Here is a 20,645-nt window from a genome sequence, read left to right on the forward strand (position 1 = left end):
GTCCTAGGAGTCTCATTCACTTAGTGCCCAGGTGACTCGGAGGGGCAGGGGGTGAGGACCTCTGTGGGGTGGGGGCGCACTGGGTCCAGTCCACCCAGGGCCTCGGTCTCATTGCTGCGCTGCAGGAAAGACAGGAGCTGCCCGCTAACTCTGTACGTGAAGCGTCCAAGTCTGGGCCCACAGAAGCAGTCCTGGAAGGGGTGTGGTCACATCTGGGGTCAGGTTTGGTTTTAAAACGCCCCTTTAAGAGCTTATGTCCGTTTTCCCATTTCTGTATTAACTGCCCCAATTCTGCTTAAGTTCAAGTCAAAATGCACAGACAGTAGTCAAGAAACCAACCAGCAGCAAAGAAGAGTGGGTGAGAGCAGCGACCCGTCCGTCCCTCAGTCAGGCCTGCGTCCCTGTGGGAGCCCTAACTGGGGGCTTCCGTCGGAGGCGACAGGCGGACGACTAACCGGGCTTTGGGGACCCTCCCAGAGCACACAGGCATACCAAGTCATTGCCATGCACGCCGTGCACGTGTTACGATCTGTCAATGGTGCCTCAATAAATGTGTCTCCTGCCTCACACTTCAGCTTACTCGGCTATTTAAGACACTGGTTAAAAAGAGAACATCGGGCCACACCTGTGGAGCACACCCTGGTGTGCGTGGGTCTCCAGTGGCTTCTGGGGGAGACGTTCACCGCACTGCTTGACCCTCCTGACCCCTGAGCTGCAGACGCCCGGTGGGGCTGTGTCCCTCAGACCTTCCCCATCCGTCCCCACACCCTCTTTTTCTTCCAGAATTAGTGGGCTTGGTGGAGGACAGGCGTCTGCCCGTGACTGAGGCCCGCACTGGGCATGCGCACTGGGCATGTCAAGGGGCTGGGATGGGACCCACGACCACTGTGGAGGTGAATCAGCGTGGCGCGGCGACTTCTGACGTGGCTGATGAGGTTCCCAAGCCCTGCCTGGCCAGCGTCCTGAGGATTATGGGAGAAGCAGACACTCGAAGGGGATTAGGAGTGGAGGCAGGCGTGGGGGGGGGGGGGGGGGAGGGCGACCGTACACACGCCAAGGCCAAGAGGAGGCCGCCGAGGACTGACGGTGAGTAGGCTCACTCTCAACACACAATTACCCTCCTTCCCCACCCTTGACCTCACTTCCTGCTGCGTCTCGGGGTGTGGGTGGCCAGCGGTCTCGTTCTCCCCCTACCCCTCCACTGAGCCCAACTTCACATGGAAGGCTTTTCCTCCATTGACATCTGGTCAATCAGCTCCTTTCTCTCATGGTAATTAAATTCGCTCTGCAAACCTAAAATAATTCTCTCCTTGGGATTGCCACACTGAAAATTCTTGGCGGTGGTTCTTCCCCGCCGCTGTCACCTCTTTGCTAAGGCAAATGCGCTTAGCTCATTTACACTTTCCTGGCAAAAAAAAAAAAAAAAAAAATCCTTCAGCTTCTTAACTATTTCTGTGCTTTTCTCTAAATTTCCTCCAATTTGTTGACACCCTTTGGCTTCTCAGGTTTTAAATGCTTGTATTTACTTTGTCAGAACACAGCAGGTGTTAGGATAGAGCTGGATGGGATCCATGCCACAGTAATCACAACAGAAAACAAGTTTAAACAAACACCTTCAATGAAAACAGCAAGTAAGAAGGGAAATAGAGAAAGAAATTGAGATAATCACCAGTGGACAAGACGAGAAACCTAACCAACGACGTTGGTCAAAACCAAGTACGTACATTAAAGAAAGAGAACGTTAGGAAATGCTTACGGGAAACCGGAGGACATATACTTGAAACTGATAGAGAAGGCAGACTCCCCACCCCTACCCCGGTTCCTCGGTGGTGGGTCTTCGGAGGTTTTTTTTTTTTTTTTTTTTTCAACGTTTATTTATTTTTGGGACAGAGAGAGACAGAGCATGAACGGGGGAGGGGCAGAGAGAGAGGGAGACACAGAATCGGAAACAGGCTCCAGGCTCTGAGCCATCAGCCCAGAGCCCGACGCGGGGCTCGAACTCACGGACCGCGAGATCGTGACCTGGCTGAAGTCGGACGCTTAACCGACTGCGCCACCCAGGCGCCCCGGTCTTCGGAGGTTTTAAGTTAACACACACTCGTTACACCGTTGTAGGTTCTGAACTCAAACCCTGGTCCTTAGAAGTCATTTCAAGTTCCATATTCTTGCTTCCCAAGGTGGTGGCTAATTTTTCATGTGAACTTTCAAAGGAATTGGGGTAGCCTTCGCTATTCAACTTGGTCACTGCGGCATGAAAACGGAGGCAAGATGTGCATGAGAGAGATTCAACTTGGTCCCCGTGGCATGAAAATGGGGGCAAAATGTGCATGAGAGAGAACTATGTTGTAATCAGGGCTGAAAATAAAAGGGCATTTCCAGATAAATCACAATTTCATGTGAATAAGAAATAATTTTTTAAGATAAGTATATTCTATGCATGACCTGCCATTTGTCTGAAATTTAACTTAACTGGCGTCCTGTACTTTAATTTGCTAAATCTGGTGTCATGGGCTGAATCGTGTCCCCTGCCAACCCAAAATTCAAATGCTGAAGCCCTAAACTCCGACATACCGGAACGTGACTGTATTTGGATATAGGGTCTCTGCAGAGGCGATTACGGTAAAATGAGGCGCTCAGAGTGGGCCCTGATCCAATACGACTGGTGTCCTCGTGAACCGAGGAGATGTGGCCACACAGAGAAAAGACCACGTGAGAACAGAGAAGAGGGAGGCCCACACGCCACGGGAGTGGCCTCAGGACAAGCCAGTGCTGACAGCGCTGTGATTTTGGACGCCCGGCCTTGAGAGTTGTGAGAAAACAAGCTGCTCTTGGTTGGTCCACCCGGTCTGGCATTCTGTTACCGCAGCCCTGGCAAACGAGTATTTCTGGTAACCTTATTTCCCATAAAACTTCATTTACGAGGGCAGGTGGCTGGCTCATGGGCCAGAATCTGCCAACCTCTGTTTCGAAGACGGTGTTGAAGCCCACGTGAGGTGATCTCGCCAGGTCCCCTGGAGGGCCGGGGAGGCCGGGGGTCTGTGCCCCCCGCCCTGGGCTGCGCGCCACAATGCACGACAGCCCCGCGGGGCGGACGGGTCCCGGGAAGCCCGGAGAAGCGCCGGCAGACCCGGCGAGGGGAGGGCGCTCTGGCACGAACGCGCGTGACGTGACGGCGGGGGCTCCCTCTCGCCCCGTGCTCACTCCACGGGTGGCGGCGCGCTTCCTGTGCCGCCCCGAACTCTGCCGTCCCCACGGCACACCTCCTGTGCAGAGGCCTCTGTGGTGGGCCCTTAGGCGGGCGTGCTGTGAACCCAAGAAGCCCTCTCCCCTTCGTCCCATCGGCCCCTGAGGGCTTCAGTGAGTGGAGGGAGCTGAAGCCCGCCTGCGAGGATCACCAAGGATTGGCACCCACACCATCTGGCTTAAACGACTGTCACGGTTCAGATTTGCTTCCTGAGCACGCCCGGGGCAGGGATACTTACAAAAACGGGAAGGAAAAGTAGACCCACGGCCTGGACCTCAGGAGTGGTCTGGATGTTTGAAATCCTGACCCAGAGCTTTAGGTAGTAGGAGGCGAGGCCTTGGGGGCGATTAGGTCACGAGGGTCGGGCTTCCTAAATGGGGCTGGTGCCCTTATGAGGAAGACCCCAGAGCGCCCTCTCCTGCCAGGTGAGGACACCGTGCCCCAGAAGAGGACCCTCGCCAGACCACGCTGCACCCCGTTCTCGGGCGTCCGGCCTCCGGAACACGAGCCTGTGCCAATAAGCCACCCATCTGTGGGGCCGTTACAGCAACCGAGTGGCCTGAGACGGAGCCTCGGTCCTCGCAAGCAGAGTTCCCACCCCCGGACTGTCCAACGTCTTTGCCACCGCAGGGAGCGGATCAGAGGAGCCCACGGGCGGGAGTCTGGGCCCCCTCCGCCCCCCAGCATCTCCCACCTGTGGCGGGCACAGCCTCTTTACCAGGCATCGACGGAAAGTTACCGAGGGCCCCCTCCCCTAATAAGTGAGAAATACAGCACAAACCACACTGTGATAAACTGAGGTCCGCCTGCCAAAGCAATGGCTGTTTTCTTGTGCCTCGTTATTGATGAACAGATTTTAAATACGCTCATCGCTGTGGAAAACTGTGCCCTGGTTCCTGAGGGCAGTTCTGACTCCCGTGTCCACGCCCGTGGCCCAGGCTGCTTGCAGATGCCTCGGAAGATCTCCTCTTCTCCTTTGGATGTGTGCATTTTTTTTAGTAACTAGCATTTCTTTTTACATTTCTCTTAAATGTTTGTACTTTGAGATAACCCAGGTAGAGCCTTTCAAGCGCACGGGCCCTGTCTATCCCCCTACTCACGCACTGAGGACAGCAGAGTGGCTCTCTTCTCTGGGGTGCACCCCACTGCCCTGGATCCGCACCAGCGGATCGGAGCATTTTCCCAGGCTGGGGGTGAGCGCAGGCCTCCTCAGAGCTGGCGCTCGGGGGGATGTGCGTTCTTAGCATGAGCCTGTCTTGGAACGCTCGGCTCCCCAACCTCCACTCGCCACCGCCTTCCCCAAGTCACTCCTGGCACTCCCACACGCGTGTGCACAGGCGCGCACACACGCACCCAGCAAGGCAGCTGGCGCTTCGTATCTGCCAGATGTAACCCACAGCTCCAAACAGAACAGCTGAGCGCTCGCGCCCAGTGGCATCTTCCGCTCCCCTTGGAGGAAAAGGGCCCTTCTCGTCTTTGCCAAAGCGCCCAAGTGTGCTCCCGGAAAGCCAGGCGGTGACGGGGCGCAGAACGCCTGCCGCCACTCGGCACTGACAGACCCGCGGAGCCTGGTCGGGGGGGCTCCGACTCGATCCCACTGGTCAGTCCGGGCAAACGACCGGTCAGTTCGTTCCAAGAAGCAGACCAATGAAAGGGACAGCTGACTACACGGAGCAGCCCGCCCGGCTGAGACACCCCATCCGCTCCGTGGTTTAAAGGTTTCTGGTGAAACATACGCCTCTGATGCTCTTTAGTTGCCGAAAGATTGCCAATGGCCCTTGAAAAGGCCGTGAGGACAGGACTCGGACCGGCGTCCGAGCAGCACGCACACACGCCCTGCAGGCTGCTCTCTGCGCACCAGCATCTGCGAGCCAGGCCAGATGTGCCTCCTCAGGCGGATGGCAGGAAGACGCCCTGGGGAGCGCCCGCCTGCGCCCTAGGGAGTGCCCGCCTGCGCCCTAGGGAGTGCCCGCCTGCGCCCTGGGGAGTGCCCGCCTGCGCCCTGGGGAGTGCCCGCCTGCGCCCTGGGGAGTGCCTGCCTGCGCCCTAGGGAGTGCCTGCCTGCGCCCTAGGGAGTGCCTGCCTGTGCCCCAGGGACTGCCTGCCTGTGAAGCAGAGGCTAAGGAGACTGTGACAAGTGGGTAAGAGGAGGGCAGATGTCCTCAGGACCACAAAGGGGATGAGAGCTCTTGCAGGGTCGAGGGCTGAGGGGCCCCAGGGACCGATGCTCAGCGACCTGGCCGCTCTCTGCACGTTCACCCAGGTGGCTTTCCACCGCCTCCTTCATTCCTGCCGCTGCACTTAGACAAACGTTACACAGTAGGTGCTCAATAAACAACAGATGTTACCTACCAACAGAACGGGAACAGAGCAAGAACACAAAGCATTAGTGGGGTTTGGGCGCCACAGGGCACCCGCTTGCTCTGGTGGTGGCTGTGCGGCTTTGTGACTGTCCCATGAGACTACACGTCCTCCTCCCAGACAGTCGGGGTGACAGGGTGTGCAGTGCCATGCCCCCCAGGGATGCAGTTCAGGGCCCTGCGTCTGCGGGCAGGAGGAAAGACGCACCCAGCCCTGGGTGGGGAGGGCGACCTCTGCGTGCGACAGAGGTCCGGCAGTTCGCAGCCCAGAGGAGAAAGCCGCGATTCCAGAAGAGGCAGAGGCGCCCCACCCGCCCCGCACTGAGAGTCGTCAGCCTGGCAGGTGGTGATTGGACTGGTGTGCAGGCCACACCCTCACCTGCCCCCTTATCTGACACCTGCCCGAAGAATATGTTTAATATTTAAGAAACGCAGGCAAAGATCCTTAAGGTACAATATGCTGGGATTGGCTCTTGTTCTCAACCCTCCCTTGAGAGAGTGCACCAGTCGCTTACTCCCCCGCAGACCTCAAGGCCGCTAGTCCCCCGTGGCCACCGCACTGGGAGATGGTGTCGGACTTTCAGACACCGAACCGCGCAGCCTGCAGACCCGCGTGTCCAGTCCAGCTGCAAGAACACAACTTACACAGCAAGTGTGGGCATCAAATAACCTCACTTCACCTCATGCTGAAGTGCACACACACTCAGAGCCATCGGGAGGACGACGGCCTGTGTGTCTGTGTCCCCTGCTCAGATGACCAGGGCAACAGCAGCAAGTGAGATTCAGAGGCAGAAGTGTAAAACACCGAACGAAAACTAAAGCGCTCAGAAAAGGCTTCGCGGTGTGGAGCGGGGGCTCTGTTCGGCACCTGACACACAGGTCGGAGGGGCCAGGCCACGCAGACTAGCGGCCCGGGCCAGGCAGTGCAGAGGGGCCGTAGCTTCTTTCGACTCTCCGGGTCTCATTTTTGCCTTCAGTCCCCTTTGCAACAGAGGTAGCGGTCGTTACTGACAGTTAGCATGGTCTTCAGAGGCAGCTGCGTTCGGAAGGGAGCAGCCCTCTCTGAGCCCTGCTCGGCCGCCGCGTGAACGCAGCTGTTTCTATACGCCAAGCACAGTGCACGCTGGGGTCTGTCGTGGCGGCACAGACAGCGATTTAGAGGAACCAGAGGGCTCGGGAGGGGGCAAGAAGCTTCGCAGGCTCCCACGTGCTTCTGTGCTATTTAGACATCATGGTTTTATCCGGAGCAGCGCCTATTTAGGGAAAGTTGCAGAATCCATATCCCTGCTAATGATATATTTCCCCAAATACTAATTTGTAAGTAAAACGCGAGGGATTTTGGAATTCATACGTCCACAAATTAAGGGAAAGTGGCCTGGTCTGGTGAACGTCTCCTTTGAGGCCTGATATGTGACAGGAAGCCAACGGGGGAGAGTGAGCTGGTGAGTAGACGGGTGGGGCTGGGACTCCCCTCAGACCCGGGCAGGACAGGGTCCCCAGACAGGTCCTGTGGGACTGAGCTGCCGTGGCCCCTGCTTAAAGGCCAAGACTCTCCGACAGCTTAGTATTGACGAAAATCCCTTCCTCACTCTTTTACTAAAAAGTACAAACAAACTTAGGTTCCCTTATGTTCACAGTTCTTACACAGCCATGAGCTAAAACAAACCTACAGTAAAGACAAAACCAAGAGCCTACTTACTGTAAGCAGGTGTACGAGGGTTGCAGGCCTGAAGAGGCAGCGAAATCACAACAAGTCACAGGGAGGATCGCTGCCTGTTCTGTTCGTAACACCTGCCCTTACGTGGGCTGTCGGATGCTGTTGCCCACGGAACGCCCACCGACTCAGACATGCAGCATGCTGGGATGAAGGTCGTGTCACGTGTACATCTCGTAGACTCTGTCCCAGGTTTCCGCACAAAGGGGCCCAACTGTCTTCCAGCGGGGCCTGTGCCACATGTAAGGAGCACCAGAAACCACGTGCATGGGGGGCGGGGCTGGATGGCTGCCACCACCAAGCCCCACATCCGTGAGCGCGGGCCACGTTACGACATGTGACAAACAGCCCCAGCGACGGCCACGGTCGTTACGCTTATGCTGATCCTTTCGACTTTCTGACCCAATTGGCCGTGGAAACCAACTATCTTTACCCTCAAATATTCCCTGTGTCCGTCTGTCCACGGCTCCAGTTCCAGCGCTCGTTCAGGCTCGCATCCGTGCCCCCCGGGGTCACCTGCCTCCTGCTACGGGTCTCCTGCCTGGCTTCTCCTTTTCTAGCCCCACCCTTCCCTTCTTCGCCCCCGAGACACCACAGAAGGGCCTCTGAAAATGGAATGCTCGTGGCGCTTCCCGGCACAGAACCTGCTGGTCGCTCCGTCTGCTCACCGGGTCACACAAACCTCACAGACACGGGGCACGAGGCGGGCGTGAGCAGGCCCCTCCCCACACGTGTGCTTCCCGCAGAAGTCACCCCCAAAGGCCCGTCCCAGCTCCTCGGCGCCTGGAGCACACGGGACCCCCTCTGACCGAACCCCGTCTCCACTGTTGAGACCTTCCTGAGCACCTCTGCACCCCCTACCGGAAGGGCAGTCCTAATATTGTCCCCGGGGCCCCCACTGCAGCTGCGTTAACGTGGCCGCTCGGCCTTCTCCACCCATTTATCCAGTTAGCTTCCCTGTCCGGCTTCCGCCATGTGACGTCTGTGTCTTTAGCACTTAACTTGCAGGACCCACACTTAGGGGTTATGCTTTCAGGAGGGGCGATGTGGGTGACGGTGGTCTGCCGTCCACGGGCGCTCGTGCTTTCTCTCTCCACCGCCCCTCAACCAGACATGCCCAGGTCCCGGGTCCCTGAACAAGCGGTCTTCTGCCCCAACCACACCAAGGCGACGGAAGCAGGTCCTGGGAGGAAAACTCTTAGCTGGCGACCAGGACAGCTAATTACCGGGGGCCAGCAGCTGCCCCGTGGCTGCCACAGTGCCACGGGACTGATCTGGGGTCACCAGACCCCATCTGAACTGCTCCTGGTCAGCCCTAGAGAGCCACACCACACTGCAGAGAAATGTGAGCATCGCGGAGTAGAAGGAACCTGAGAAGCCCGTTCATCAACTGACTCCACTTCAAAATAAGGAAGAACAGGGGCGTCTGCGGGCTCAGCCTGTTCAGCATCCAACTCTTGGTCTCAGCTCAGGTCCTGATCGCAGGTTCATGAGTTCAAGCCCCGCATTGGGCTCCATGCTGAGTGTGGAGTGTAGAGCCTACTTAAAAATAATAATGGAGGGGAACTCTATTAAAATGAAATTATGGGGCACTATTTCAACAAATAAAAGACAAAAGGCCACGTGTTCATTACACCTCAGCAGGACCGGGCGGGGGGTGTGTAAGTGTGGAAGGTCTCTGAGGCTTTGTGTGGCTGCCTCCACCCTGTCCCGCCTTGCTTAAGCCGTCAGCCTTGCTTAAATTCTGAGCTTCAGAGGTGAGGAAACAGGTTCAGAAACCTTAACAAGAACTTTGGGACAGCTACAATGAGAACACACAGACTCCCTCATCACCATCTGGTGACTTCCTACCTGGCTGAGATCTCTCACTTTGCCTCCCTTGTGGTGATCCCCACATTCCCACAGTTGTTTTGGTTACTCCCTAAAGCTTTCTGGTAAGTCAACCAGACACATTTTTTAAAAATAGTATTTTGAAACCAAGGTTGTGAAGTGCGTTTCTCCAAAAAAGCAGATGATGCTGTTATTGTGAAATACATCATAAGTGACTGCAGCCCACAATACAAAAACCATAATTTCATTATTACACAGGAAACAAATCCTACAGCAAGATAACTACCTAGGATGTCCTACCTCATCACCCAGGATGTCCTAACCATCTGGAATGTCCTAACCACCAGGGAAGTCCTAAACCAGAAGGGATGTCCTAACCATGAGGGATGTCCTAACCACCAGGGATGTCCTAACCACAAGGGATGTCCTAACCACCAGGGATATCCTAAACCACCAGGGATGTCAACCATGAGGGATGTCCTAAACCACCAGGGATGTCCTAACCACCAGGGATGTCCACCATGAGGGATGTCCTAACCACCAGTGATGTCCTAACCACCAGGGATGTCCTAACCACCAGGGATGTCCTAACCACCCAGAGGTATCTTAACCACACAAAGATGTCCTAAGCACTGAAGATGTCCTAATCACTAGAGTTGTCCTAACACCCTAGGAATGTTCTAACTACTAGGGATGTTCGGCACATACATAAGTCATCAAGAGAGCCAGATGTGACAGCACCCGTAAAATCAGGAGGAGGCTGGCGTGGCCACGGTCAGGATGAAAACCTCCCATGGTGCCCTCTGTGCACTAGACACCAGAGATTACATTTCTGAGCTGGTTAGATCCAGGGCAGCATCAAAAAGCCCCAACTTCCTGCAGTCCTAAGATTGGAGGCTTCATTTATATTTTATTTTAAAAGTGTAAACTAAACAAAGAACATATCCAATTTGAGCTTCAGACAGAGAACATATTTAGAAATAACTAGTGTATCCAAAAAACATGGCTGAATGAAAGAGTCCATGTAGAACTAGAGACCCCTCCTTCCTCCCCGGGTTAGAGTCCCATCGTGCCAGCCGGTGTAACCACCAGCTAGTTCCTCCCGGGGTTAGAATCCCATCGGACCAGCCGGTGTGGCCACCTGGTAACTCCTCCCCGGGTTAGAGTCCCATCGGACCAGCCCGTGTAACCACCAGCTAGTTCCTTCCCGGGTTAGAATCCCATCGGACCAGCCGGTGTGGCCACCTGGTAACTCCTCCCCGGGTTAGAGTCCCATCGTGCCAGCCGGTGTAACCACCAGCTAGTTCCTCCCCGGGTTAGAATCCCATCGTGCCAGCCGGTGTAACCACCAGCTAGTTCCTCCCTGGGTTAGAATCCCATCGGACCAGCCGGTGTAACCACCAGCTAGTTCCTCCCGGGGTTAGAATCCCATCGGACCAGCCGGTGTAACCACCAGCTAGTTCCTCCCCGGGTTAGAATCCCATCGGACCAGCCGGTGTGACCACCAGCTAGTTCCTCCCCGGGTTAGAGTCCCATCAGACCAGCCGGTGTAACCACCAGCTAGTTCCTCCCCGGGTTAGAATCCCATCGGACCAGCCGGTGTGACCACCAGCTAGTTCCTCCCCGGGTTAGAGTCCCATCGGACCAGCCGGTGTGACCACCAGCTAGTTCCTCCCCGGGTTAGAATCCCATCGGACCAGCCGGTGTAACCACCAGCTAGTTCCTCCCTGGGTTAGAATCCCATCGGACCAGCCAGTGTGGCCACCTGGTAACTCCTCCCCAGGTTCAAGGCCCATCGTGCCAGCTGGTATAACCACCAGCTAGTTCCTCCCCGGGTTAGAGTCCCATCGTGCCAGCCGGTGTAACCACCAGCTAGCTCCTCCCCGGGTTAGAATCCCATCGGACCAGCCGGTGTGGCCACCTGGTAACTCCTCCCCGGGTTCGAGGCCCATCGTGCCAGCCGGTATGACCACCAGCTAGTTCCTCCCGGGGTTAGAATCCCATCAGACCAGCCGGTGTAACCACCAGCTAGTTCCTCCCTGGGTTAGAATCCCATCGGACCAGCCAGTGTGGCCACCTGGTAACTCCTCCCCAGGTTCAAGGCCCATCGTGCCAGCTGGTATAACCACCAGCTAGTTCCTCCCCGGGTTAGAGTCCCATCGTGCCAGCCGGTGTAACCACCAGCTAGCTCCTCCCCGGGTTAGAATCCCATCGGACCAGCCGGTGTGGCCACCTGGTAACTCCTCCCCGGGTTCGAGGCCCATCGTGCCAGCCGGTATGACCACCAGCTAGTTCCTCCCGGGGTTAGAATCCCATCAGACCAGCCGGTATAACCACCAGCTAGTTCCTCCCCGGGTTAGAATCCCATCAGACCAGCCGGTATAACCACCAGCTAGTTCCTCCCCGGGTTAGAATCCCATCGGACCAGCCGGTATAACCACTAGCTAGTTCCTCCCGGGGTTAGAATCCCATCGGACCAGCCGGTATAACCACCAGCTAGTTCCTCCCCGGGTTAGAATCCCATCGGACCAGCTGGTATAACCACTAGCTAGTTCCTCCCGGGGTTAGAATCCCATCAGACCAGCCGGTATAACCACCAGCTAGTTCCTCCCCGGGTTAGAATCCCATCAGACCAGCCGGTATAACCACCAGCTAGTTCCTCCCCGGGTTAGAATCCCATCGGACCAGCCAGTGTGGCCACCTGGTAACTCCTCCCCAGGTTCAAGGCCCATCGTGCCAGCTGGTATAACCACCAGCTAGTTCCTCCCTGGGTTAGAATCCCATCAGACCAGCCGGGGTGGCCACCTGGTAACTCCTCCCCGGGTTCGAGGCCCATCGTGCCAGCCGGTATGACCACCTGCTACTTCCTCCTAGTGTTGCAGTCCCCGGGGCACCTGCTGGTGTTCCCATCTGCACTTCCCCATTGAATGTTAGGATCCCAGAACACCAGCTGGTCTGCCATCCCTCAGTCTCCTCCTAGTGTTGGAGGCCCCAGGACAACAGCTGGTCTCCCCGCCCAGCCATCTTCTCTCCTGGTCAGATGAAAATTCTCTGAACCTTCCTGCAGCTAATAACCCCATGAGAACACCTGCCATTACTGGGTTTTTTTCCTGAAGTCTCTGGGGATCAGGTTTTGTTGGTACACTATTTTGAAGGAGTGAATCTTGCAAGACCTACATGAAAAAAAACAGGTGAAAAATCTGTTTGAGGGAGAAAGGAGGGGGCAAAAGAAGGAGGCAAAAAATCGAAAACTAAGAGAAGGGAAGAGGGAGCTGAAAGGGAGGCAGCACCAGGACCCATGGGTTCTTTGTCCCAAACCCTTGGAGAAAGCCGTCCCGACAAGAGAGAGAAGAAGAAATCAGGGAAGGAGACAGGAAAACAGAATACCAGCCCAGCCTACAAACAGAAAGAGACCATGAGGAATAGGGTGGGAATTAAAACAAGAAAGAGAGAAGAGAGTTCAGTTAACCGACGTTAACTACGGGACAAAAGACTGATGTTTTGCAAGGAAAAGACAATTTTGAACAGCAGCCTTGGGAGGGAGGCCCCCACTCGTGATGCGCCGACGGAGGGGCCGTTCTGTCCCCAGAGCCGTGTGTCCTGCCCAAAGGCCAGCACCTGCGACGGAGACCGCCCTGCACGGAGCGAGGGGCAGTGGTCGGCCAGCAGACGCCAGCTTCGAGTGAGCACCCCGTACGGCAGGAGTGCAGACACCACGAAAGGGGAGTGAGCACAGAGCACAAGAAGCAAGCCACATCTTCCTTTCTGTTTCAGGGACCAGGACCTCCGGAAGGGGCGAGGGCCACAGCCAGGCCACCACTGCAAACACTGCCTGCTGAAAAGCAACGAACCTGGTGAAAACAGCCATCTTTACGTCCAAACCAGATCACTGGGCTGCTGACGTGATTAGTCGACCAGTCCTCACCTCTGAAGAGCACTCAGACGTGCTCCAGCAGAGCGCTCGTCGACGACCCTGTCACAGCACTGCCCGCCACGTCTCAGGAGGCAGATCGCTGGTACCTACTGTCCTGCCTTCTCCGTGAGGGCTGATCACGTGACTCTCCTCCTCGAGACAGCCCCCATGAGAACCCCAAGGAGACCGACAGACACATCGCTCAACATGAGAACTCCTAAATTCTGAAGGCTCCCTGTGGCCTCACAGAAAGATGCTGGGTCTTTATCCCCATTACCAGACACAGAGCTCCTAAAACCCTCGGGTCCCTTGAGTGATGAGGATGATAAGGGCATCTCTGTTCTGACAAGGTGACCTCAGGGGCCCCTGATGGCTTTAGGGTAGAACTGGTCACCGCAAGACAGAACCTTGATCAGAGGCCTCAAACTTCTAGCCCCAACCCTCACTCCAGGGTGGGGAAGGGGCTGGAGACTGAGTTAATAACCAAGAGCTGATGATTTAAAAAAATTTTTTAATGTTTATTTATTTTTGGGAGACAGAGAGACAGAGTCGGGGAGGGGCAGAGAGAGAGGGAGACACAGAATCCGAAGCAGGTTCCAGGCTCTGAGCCGTCAGCACAGGGCCCGACGCGGGGCTCGAACCCACGAAGCGCAGGATCATGACCTGGGGCAAAGTCGGACACTCAACCGACTGAGCCTCCCAGGCGGCCCATCAATAATAGCCAATGATTTAATTAATCGTGCCATAGGAATGGAGTCCCCGTAAAAACCTCTCAACGGCAGGGTTCAGGGAGCTTCCGGCCGGGCAGCACCCGGGGGTGCGGGGCGGCTGGTGCACCTGGAGGGGGCAGGGAAGCCCTGCCCCCACCCCGACCCCTGGCCCGTGCGTCTCCTCCGTCTGGTGTTCCCGAGCTGGACCCTCTGTCACAAGCAGGTAATCTGGTAAGGGCACTGTTCCCCAGACTTCCGTGAGCCGCCCTAGCAAATCGCTGAGCCAGAGGAGGGCGTCCAGAGAACGTCCGAATGACAGCCAGCTGCTCAGAAGCAGGGGGGCCCGGACTTGCGGCCGCCATCTCAAATGCGGGATGGTCCCGTGGGACTGAGCCCTCCGCGTGTGGGGCCTGAGTGAACTCCAGGCAGTGAGGGTCAGAGGGAATCGGTGTCACTGAAGTAGAGGTGGAGAAGCCGTATCGGACAGAGTGCCACGTACAGCCGAGCGTGAAGACGAGACCCTCCCTGAGAAGACAGGGGAGCGCGTGCCCACCCCTACGTCCAGCCACCCTCAGCGCGCAGCTCCCTGTGTCCACCCAGCAGTTAGAAATAATCAGACCATGCGTTTCCCCTCCCCACTCCCCCCAAAGCAGAAAAGCAGCTGACAAAAATGGGGGGAACATTATATCTGTAAGCCTGAATTAATGCACCGATTTCAAATATAACCAAAGACACGCAGAGATGTGAATGATAGAATCCTGAGTCACACCGGAAGAAACACTTCCCTGAACACAGCAATACCCAGTGGGATTACGGCTGGAGGAGCCCATGGCGGCCGGCTCAGAGGTAGGACCTCCACGAGGAAATTCTACCTTCTAGTGGAGGCCAGCTCCTTTTTCACGGCAGACAGTACAGAAATTAATTCCCCAAGAGGCAGGTCACATAAGCTGGACAGACTTGAGGAGCATGGGAGACACGTGAGAGACAGCGTCACTCGCGTCCCTCCTGTGGCCGCTGAGCCGGGCCCGAAGCCGCCGTTCCCGTCCATGTGTCCCCGCCGGGAAGCAGGACCCTTCCAGAGGTGACCAAGTTAAAATGAGGTCATCAGGGTGGGCCTGATGCAAGGTGACTAGTGTCCTCATAAAAACGGCGGACAGGGACACACAGGGAAGACGGCCGCGTGAAGACAGAGGCACACTGAGGAGACGCACCCACAAAAAAGACCCCAAGCACCACCAGCAGCATGGAAAGCTGGCGGAGTCTAGGAAGGACCCTCCCCTGAACCCTGCTGAGCCCCTGGTTGCGGACTTCCAGGCTCTGGAACCGTGAGACCGTCCGCTGGGGCTGCGCTCGACGCCCCCCCCCCCCCGCCCCCTCCAGGATGTGGCCCTGCGTCCCGTCCCGGTGCCCCCGGGAGCCCAGCCCAGCCTCTCGGCCCTCCTGAGCCAGCACTGCCATGCGGGCCAGCAGGGGGCACCCCCAGGCTCTTCCCCAAGACCTTCTCGCGTTCTGGCTCGAAGTCTCTCTTTGCCACCTCGCGCTCACTAAACTGGAGATGGGAGAGAAGGAAAGAACACCTTCAAGTAGTCTGCAACAGACACTGACGACCCACAGATGACGTCGAATTCGACAGGCCGCGGTGGAGGGAGCCGAAACGCCACAGCTCTGTCAGCCGGGCCGCTGCCGTCTTTAATACATTCCGGGTTTTCCAAAACTCCGTATCAGAACCGCGTATCTGTCCTAGCGGACTCTGTCTGATGACAGACTGCCTTGATCTTGGAGTGATGGAAACGTCAGTGCTGAGGCGATAAATTTCACATGACACCTGTCTGATGGTTTTCTGGCATTCCCGCACTTCCTGGGTTCCCTCAGTCGGCACTTGGGGTCTATTTTGCTTTCAGAGAAGCCCAGGTCTCACCAAAGGCAGAGCAACAAACAGTAAATTAAGGAATGCCCTTAATTTTAGCAAGATCATCATCTGTAACCAGCGTGTCTGTGCCAAACGCTGTCACTCCACACAGTGAGAAGCCCTCTCAGCTGCCTTACGTTTCTCTTTAAAATAGAGGCATATAGTGATAATGCTTATTCAGGAATTGGGAAATTAATGCCTTTTCTGACTTTAGGAAAAGATACACGAAGGGCAAGCAAAGGAGATTTTCTATGAATAGTTTTCTCACGTCAACTTTCCAAAAGGTATTTTCATCTTCAGTGGATGCTACTATCCATTTGTTTAAAAAAGAAAAAAAGCAAAGGAAAAAGGTCAGGAGCCACTAAACAAAGTGACACATAAAGCCAGAAAACAATTTAAATCATTCAGCAGGAAAGGGGGGCAGAAATCGGGAGGTGAGCTGTTTACAGTACGGTATTTAAAATGTATTAATTATCGTCGGAGTCAAACTACAAAAGAGAGAGTCTGCTTTGAAGCTGGAGGCTCGAAGGCCACAGAACCCTTTGAAGTCTCTCCGTTCCCTTTGTTTCCTACTCTTGATTCAGGAGGACGCTCCGAGCAGCCGGGCTCTCACTTTCAAGGGACCTTTGGCTGTTTTCTGCAGCACGATGAGTGGGAAGGTCTCCCGTTCCGGCCTTCGCGCCCACCCGTGAGCCCGGAGCCGGGGCCCCACGCGGAAGGGGCCTGTCTCCGCCTGCTGGCTCCGGACCAGCCCCCCCACCCGGCTCCAGGGAGCAGAGTGTCTGTACTCAGGGCTCCACCCTGGGGCCTAGGACGACTTTGCGGGAAGAGCAGAGGCCGGTGGGAAGGGGAGGCCGGCGCTCTGATGAAGGTCGGGTACTCTCCTCCGGGACAGCGGCAGTGAGGGTTCCATCCCCCCATCCCTCCCAGGGCACAGACGCTGCTCTCAGGTCTGCTCTGGAAGCTCTCGTGGCAGAGTGTGGTTTGACACCCCACGCCCCACGGAAGCCCCTGCTGTGCTGGCCTAGAGGGGCCCCGGGGAGAGCCCAGGGCGCACTGTGGCAGACATCAGCCCTCGCCGCACTTTCACAGTGTGCGACCTCACCACTGTTCGTGGGAAGAGTGGTCCCCATGGGACACACCCCAAGCTCAGGCAGGAAATCGCATTCTACGTACACATTAAATGATGAGGCCGTGTAACAGGTGACTTTCCTCAGCCCCAAGAAAGTGATAGCCGGCAACTTTTATAATCTGCTTATTTATATACGTATCAAATGTAGCTCTGTGTATCAATTAACCAAACGTTATATGTTAATAGTATCTTTCAAAGAAGGCCCTGTAAGTGCCTACAGTTGAAAATATTGACTAAAATAATCCTTCCAAAACTGTCTTCTGGACACTGGACACGGCACACAGATCACTGACGAGTAGGGCCTGTCCTGTCCCTTAAGCAGGTGGCAATCCCGTGGCTGATTTTCCCTGGAGAATCAGAAGCATAGCAAGAATACTGGCACAACGTGGGGGCGCCCGGGTGGCTCAGTCGGTTGAGCATCCGACTTCGGCTCAGGTCATGATCTCACTGTTTATGAGTTTGAGCCCCGTGTCAGGCCCTGCGCTGACAGCTCAGCCTGGAGCCTGCTTCGGATTCTGTGTCTCCCCCTCTCTCCGCCCCTCCCCTGCTTGTGCTGTCTCTGTGTCTCTCAAAACCATGAAGAAATGTTAAAGAAAAAAATTTTTTAAAAAAAGAATACTGGCACGATGTAAAAGTCAAAGTTACAGGTCTCCGGGTGCTGAGGTCACTTCAAATCTAACTCAAGGAGCCGTAATTATTTCCAGAAAAAAAGTAGTAAAAAAAGAAAGTCTCCAGTTCCATCACTGGGGGGACACTAGCAAATCAGGCAACCCAATCGGCGTAGTGTATTTACGATTTCTGTTTAGGCCAGTTAGCTGTTACGCACATTTGTGTGTGTGCAGCTATGTGGGTCTCAGAGCTAAAGTCCGGAGGGAGGCAGGGCCACGTCAGAGTACGGGAGGAGGGTCTCTAGTGAACAGCCCTTCAGTCTGGAAACACGAATTCAAAAGTGGTAAAGGCAGCTTGTACAGCACACACAGCGTGTACGTGGCATCGGCTATGTGTCAGAAGTAGCTTGGGCCTGGCGAGGGTCAGACCCGGCAAGCTGAGGACAAAGGGCACTCCACACAGTGGACACAGATTCACGGAGAACAGGCATGGGCAGGGCTTGCCCACCTGCCCCCACGGCAGAGCGAGACAGTGGGGCTGGGGGGACCGCACCCCGTGTGGAAGGGGGAATGGTGAGCGATCATCTCCTGTGCTCTGCCACGAGGGGCTCCTGTGGGGTCGAGAGACATGAGCAGTCATCCTCATTTCTACGTCCTGCAGAGGAAGGAGACTTCTAGAAGCAGGGTTTCCGGATGCGTCCATCAGGCCACTCACTGATGCGATCGGCCAACTTCCACCTTCAGTGTTGTGGTCCAGGGAACAGGATTCTGGTCTGGAGGTGGGGACGGTTCTGGGCCAGAGGCAGGAGTCTGAGAGACAGGAGCCTCGGGGCCCCGGCCCCAGGCGGGCCCGGTGTGGGCTGGGAGCCCCGTGCTCACCTCTGGGGATGGAGGGAGGAGAGACAGGAGGGGCCAGAAAATCAGCAGTTCAGTCCTGCTGGTGGTTTACACCTCGTCCCGCTTTTGTCCCCGTTCCTGGGAGGAAGCCTCTAAATCCCCGGGATTCCCGCTGGCGGTAAGGGAGTCTGTGCCATTCCCGGTGGCCCACAGCCACGTTGGACCTTGGACCAGGCCTGGTGGCCGGTGCTAATGAGGCGGCTCAGGATGGGGGCTGACACTCCAGAGAGGCCAGTCGTGAGACGGAGGCTGAGCCACGCGGTGACAGCCTGACCCCTGGACACTGTTCACCCCCCAGCCATGGATCAATCGATCGTGCCCACGTAACGAAACCAATGAAGACTCTGGATGTCGGGTTCAGGTGACGTCCCCGGGGGCAGGACTCTGTGAGCCTTCCTGCATCAACGCTCTAGGAAAACGGTACGTCCTGGCTCCAGAGAGAGAGGACCCACCCAGACCTCATCCTGTGTGTCTCCCCCTTCAGCGGTCTCCTCCTAACACTGTGATGGTAGACAGAGCCTTCCTGCGTTCTGAGAGTCAGTCTAGTGAATTATCAAACCTGAGGGGAGACGTGGGAACCCCACATTTACAGGGCTGGTCAGGTGTGCAGAGGCCTGGGGACCCCCGTGCTTGCAGTGGATGTCCAAGCGAGGGCAGTCACGTGGGGGTGGCGTCCTCACCCGCCAAGTTTGGCAACTCTGGGTAGTTAGGGCCAGAATCGCACCCCAGCCCCTGCCGGGCTCCCATCTGTGATGTCTGGTGCGCAGACCGAGAGGCAGGGACCCAGAGACTCGGGGCAGGTTGGTTGGATTCCTCGCCCCAGTACCGACACCCTCCTGAATAGAGCGAAGAGAGTCTGGGGTCACAGCAGAGGCCGGGGGCTCTCGGGCGCTCTCGTGCTGGCAGCATTAAAGGCAGGCCTGGCTGCACAGGGCCGGTCAGCGTCCGGCAGCGTGGACGTCCACGTCCCTGGGGGCAGGCTGATGCGGGGACACACACAAACCCGCCTGCCAGTGAAAGTCCTGCACAGAACTCTTGCCTGCTATCTAAGTTAAACACAATGCTATAACTGAAAGCGGGATCAGTTAAGTCATTCTTCTTAAAACTATAGCTACTGTTTCTTTTGTACTGACTCGGAACACACGGCCTACCTGATACGTCTGAGTTCAGGAGAACCAGAAGTTAGAGATCAGACTGGAAAAATCTACGACATGCCATCGTCTTTATAAGCATCCATGTGGCAAAATGTGTACTTTTAAATACTCTAATTTCATAATCAACAGGCACCCTACCTATAAGACTAGAGTCAAGAGGCCTCCAGACTGGGGCAAACACTAAAGACAACACAGACGCGGCACGCACGAATATGCCAAATACAACGTAACGGACAAAGATTCTGATCCACAAGCAAGCCTGAAAGGGAGGGAAGTCCCCAGATGCCCTGACCAGAGAGACGCAGGCCGGAACAGCAAGTGTGCGCTGAGAGGCTGGGGCGGGTGGGGTCTGCCCGGGTTGAGAGTGCGGGTCCTGACATCGGCACGGAGGCACGAGGCCCAGGGGCAGTGAGCCGGGCAGACTCCCCACGGCCCCCGCTGTAGGAGACAGGTCAGAACAACCCGTTCGTCCCTACTGTCTCTTCTTCATGCTCTGGATGGAAACCAAAACATCTCCCGTGAGAGAGAGAAACCTAGAGTGCGTATCACACAGAGGTGTCACATCCTAATACGATAAAATAGTCCTATTCTTCGCATACTACTCCAACTGGAACCACTCCAACTAAAATCACTTTAAGGGAACATTTCCAACAATGAGGGTTTTTGGAACTTCCACGTGATTCTCCTAAGAAAAAGAAAGGCATCAAAGATAAGCTCACAATAAAAAATTATAAATAATCCATAAGGAAAAGGTTTTAGCAAAATTCAAAAGGATAAGGAAACAGCAGAATTAACAGCATAGGAAATCAAGATGGCGTAATAACCTGAGAGAGACGCGAACAGCGAAAATTAACGGAACGCAAAACAGTAAAGAGCACTGCAAACACACAAAGGCCGGTTTCGTGAAGAGACGAGGACAACAGGGAGACGGCCGTCACGATCATCACGAAAGGAAACAGTAGAAACAGTAATGTCGGGGATGAAGGGGGGACAAGGCAGCACACGCAAGGGTTCACAGACAACACCACCAAAACACAGACCCGACTGGAAAACTTCAACGAGATGCCTGATTTTTAGGAGGAAAACACCCAAAACGCCAAAAGTGAATTGAAAAGAATAGAGCCTGACACCGGCATTCGTGGCCCTGCCCCTGCAGAAGCCCCGGGCCCAGCGG

At 55.8% G+C, this 20,645-nt stretch overlaps 1 protein-coding gene across 5 annotated transcripts in view; it reads right to left on the bottom strand.

The window, feature by feature from the left end:
• PTPRN2 (protein tyrosine phosphatase receptor type N2) overlaps window positions 1–20,645 on the bottom strand; it is an 809,741-nt gene that overhangs the window by 381,028 nt on the left and 408,068 nt on the right. The gene's annotated exons all lie outside the window — the stretch shown is intronic.

The sequence above is a fragment of the Leopardus geoffroyi genome, chromosome A2, assembly GCF_018350155.1.
Source record: "Leopardus geoffroyi isolate Oge1 chromosome A2, O.geoffroyi_Oge1_pat1.0, whole genome shotgun sequence".
NCBI lineage: Eukaryota > Metazoa > Chordata > Mammalia > Carnivora > Felidae > Leopardus > Leopardus geoffroyi.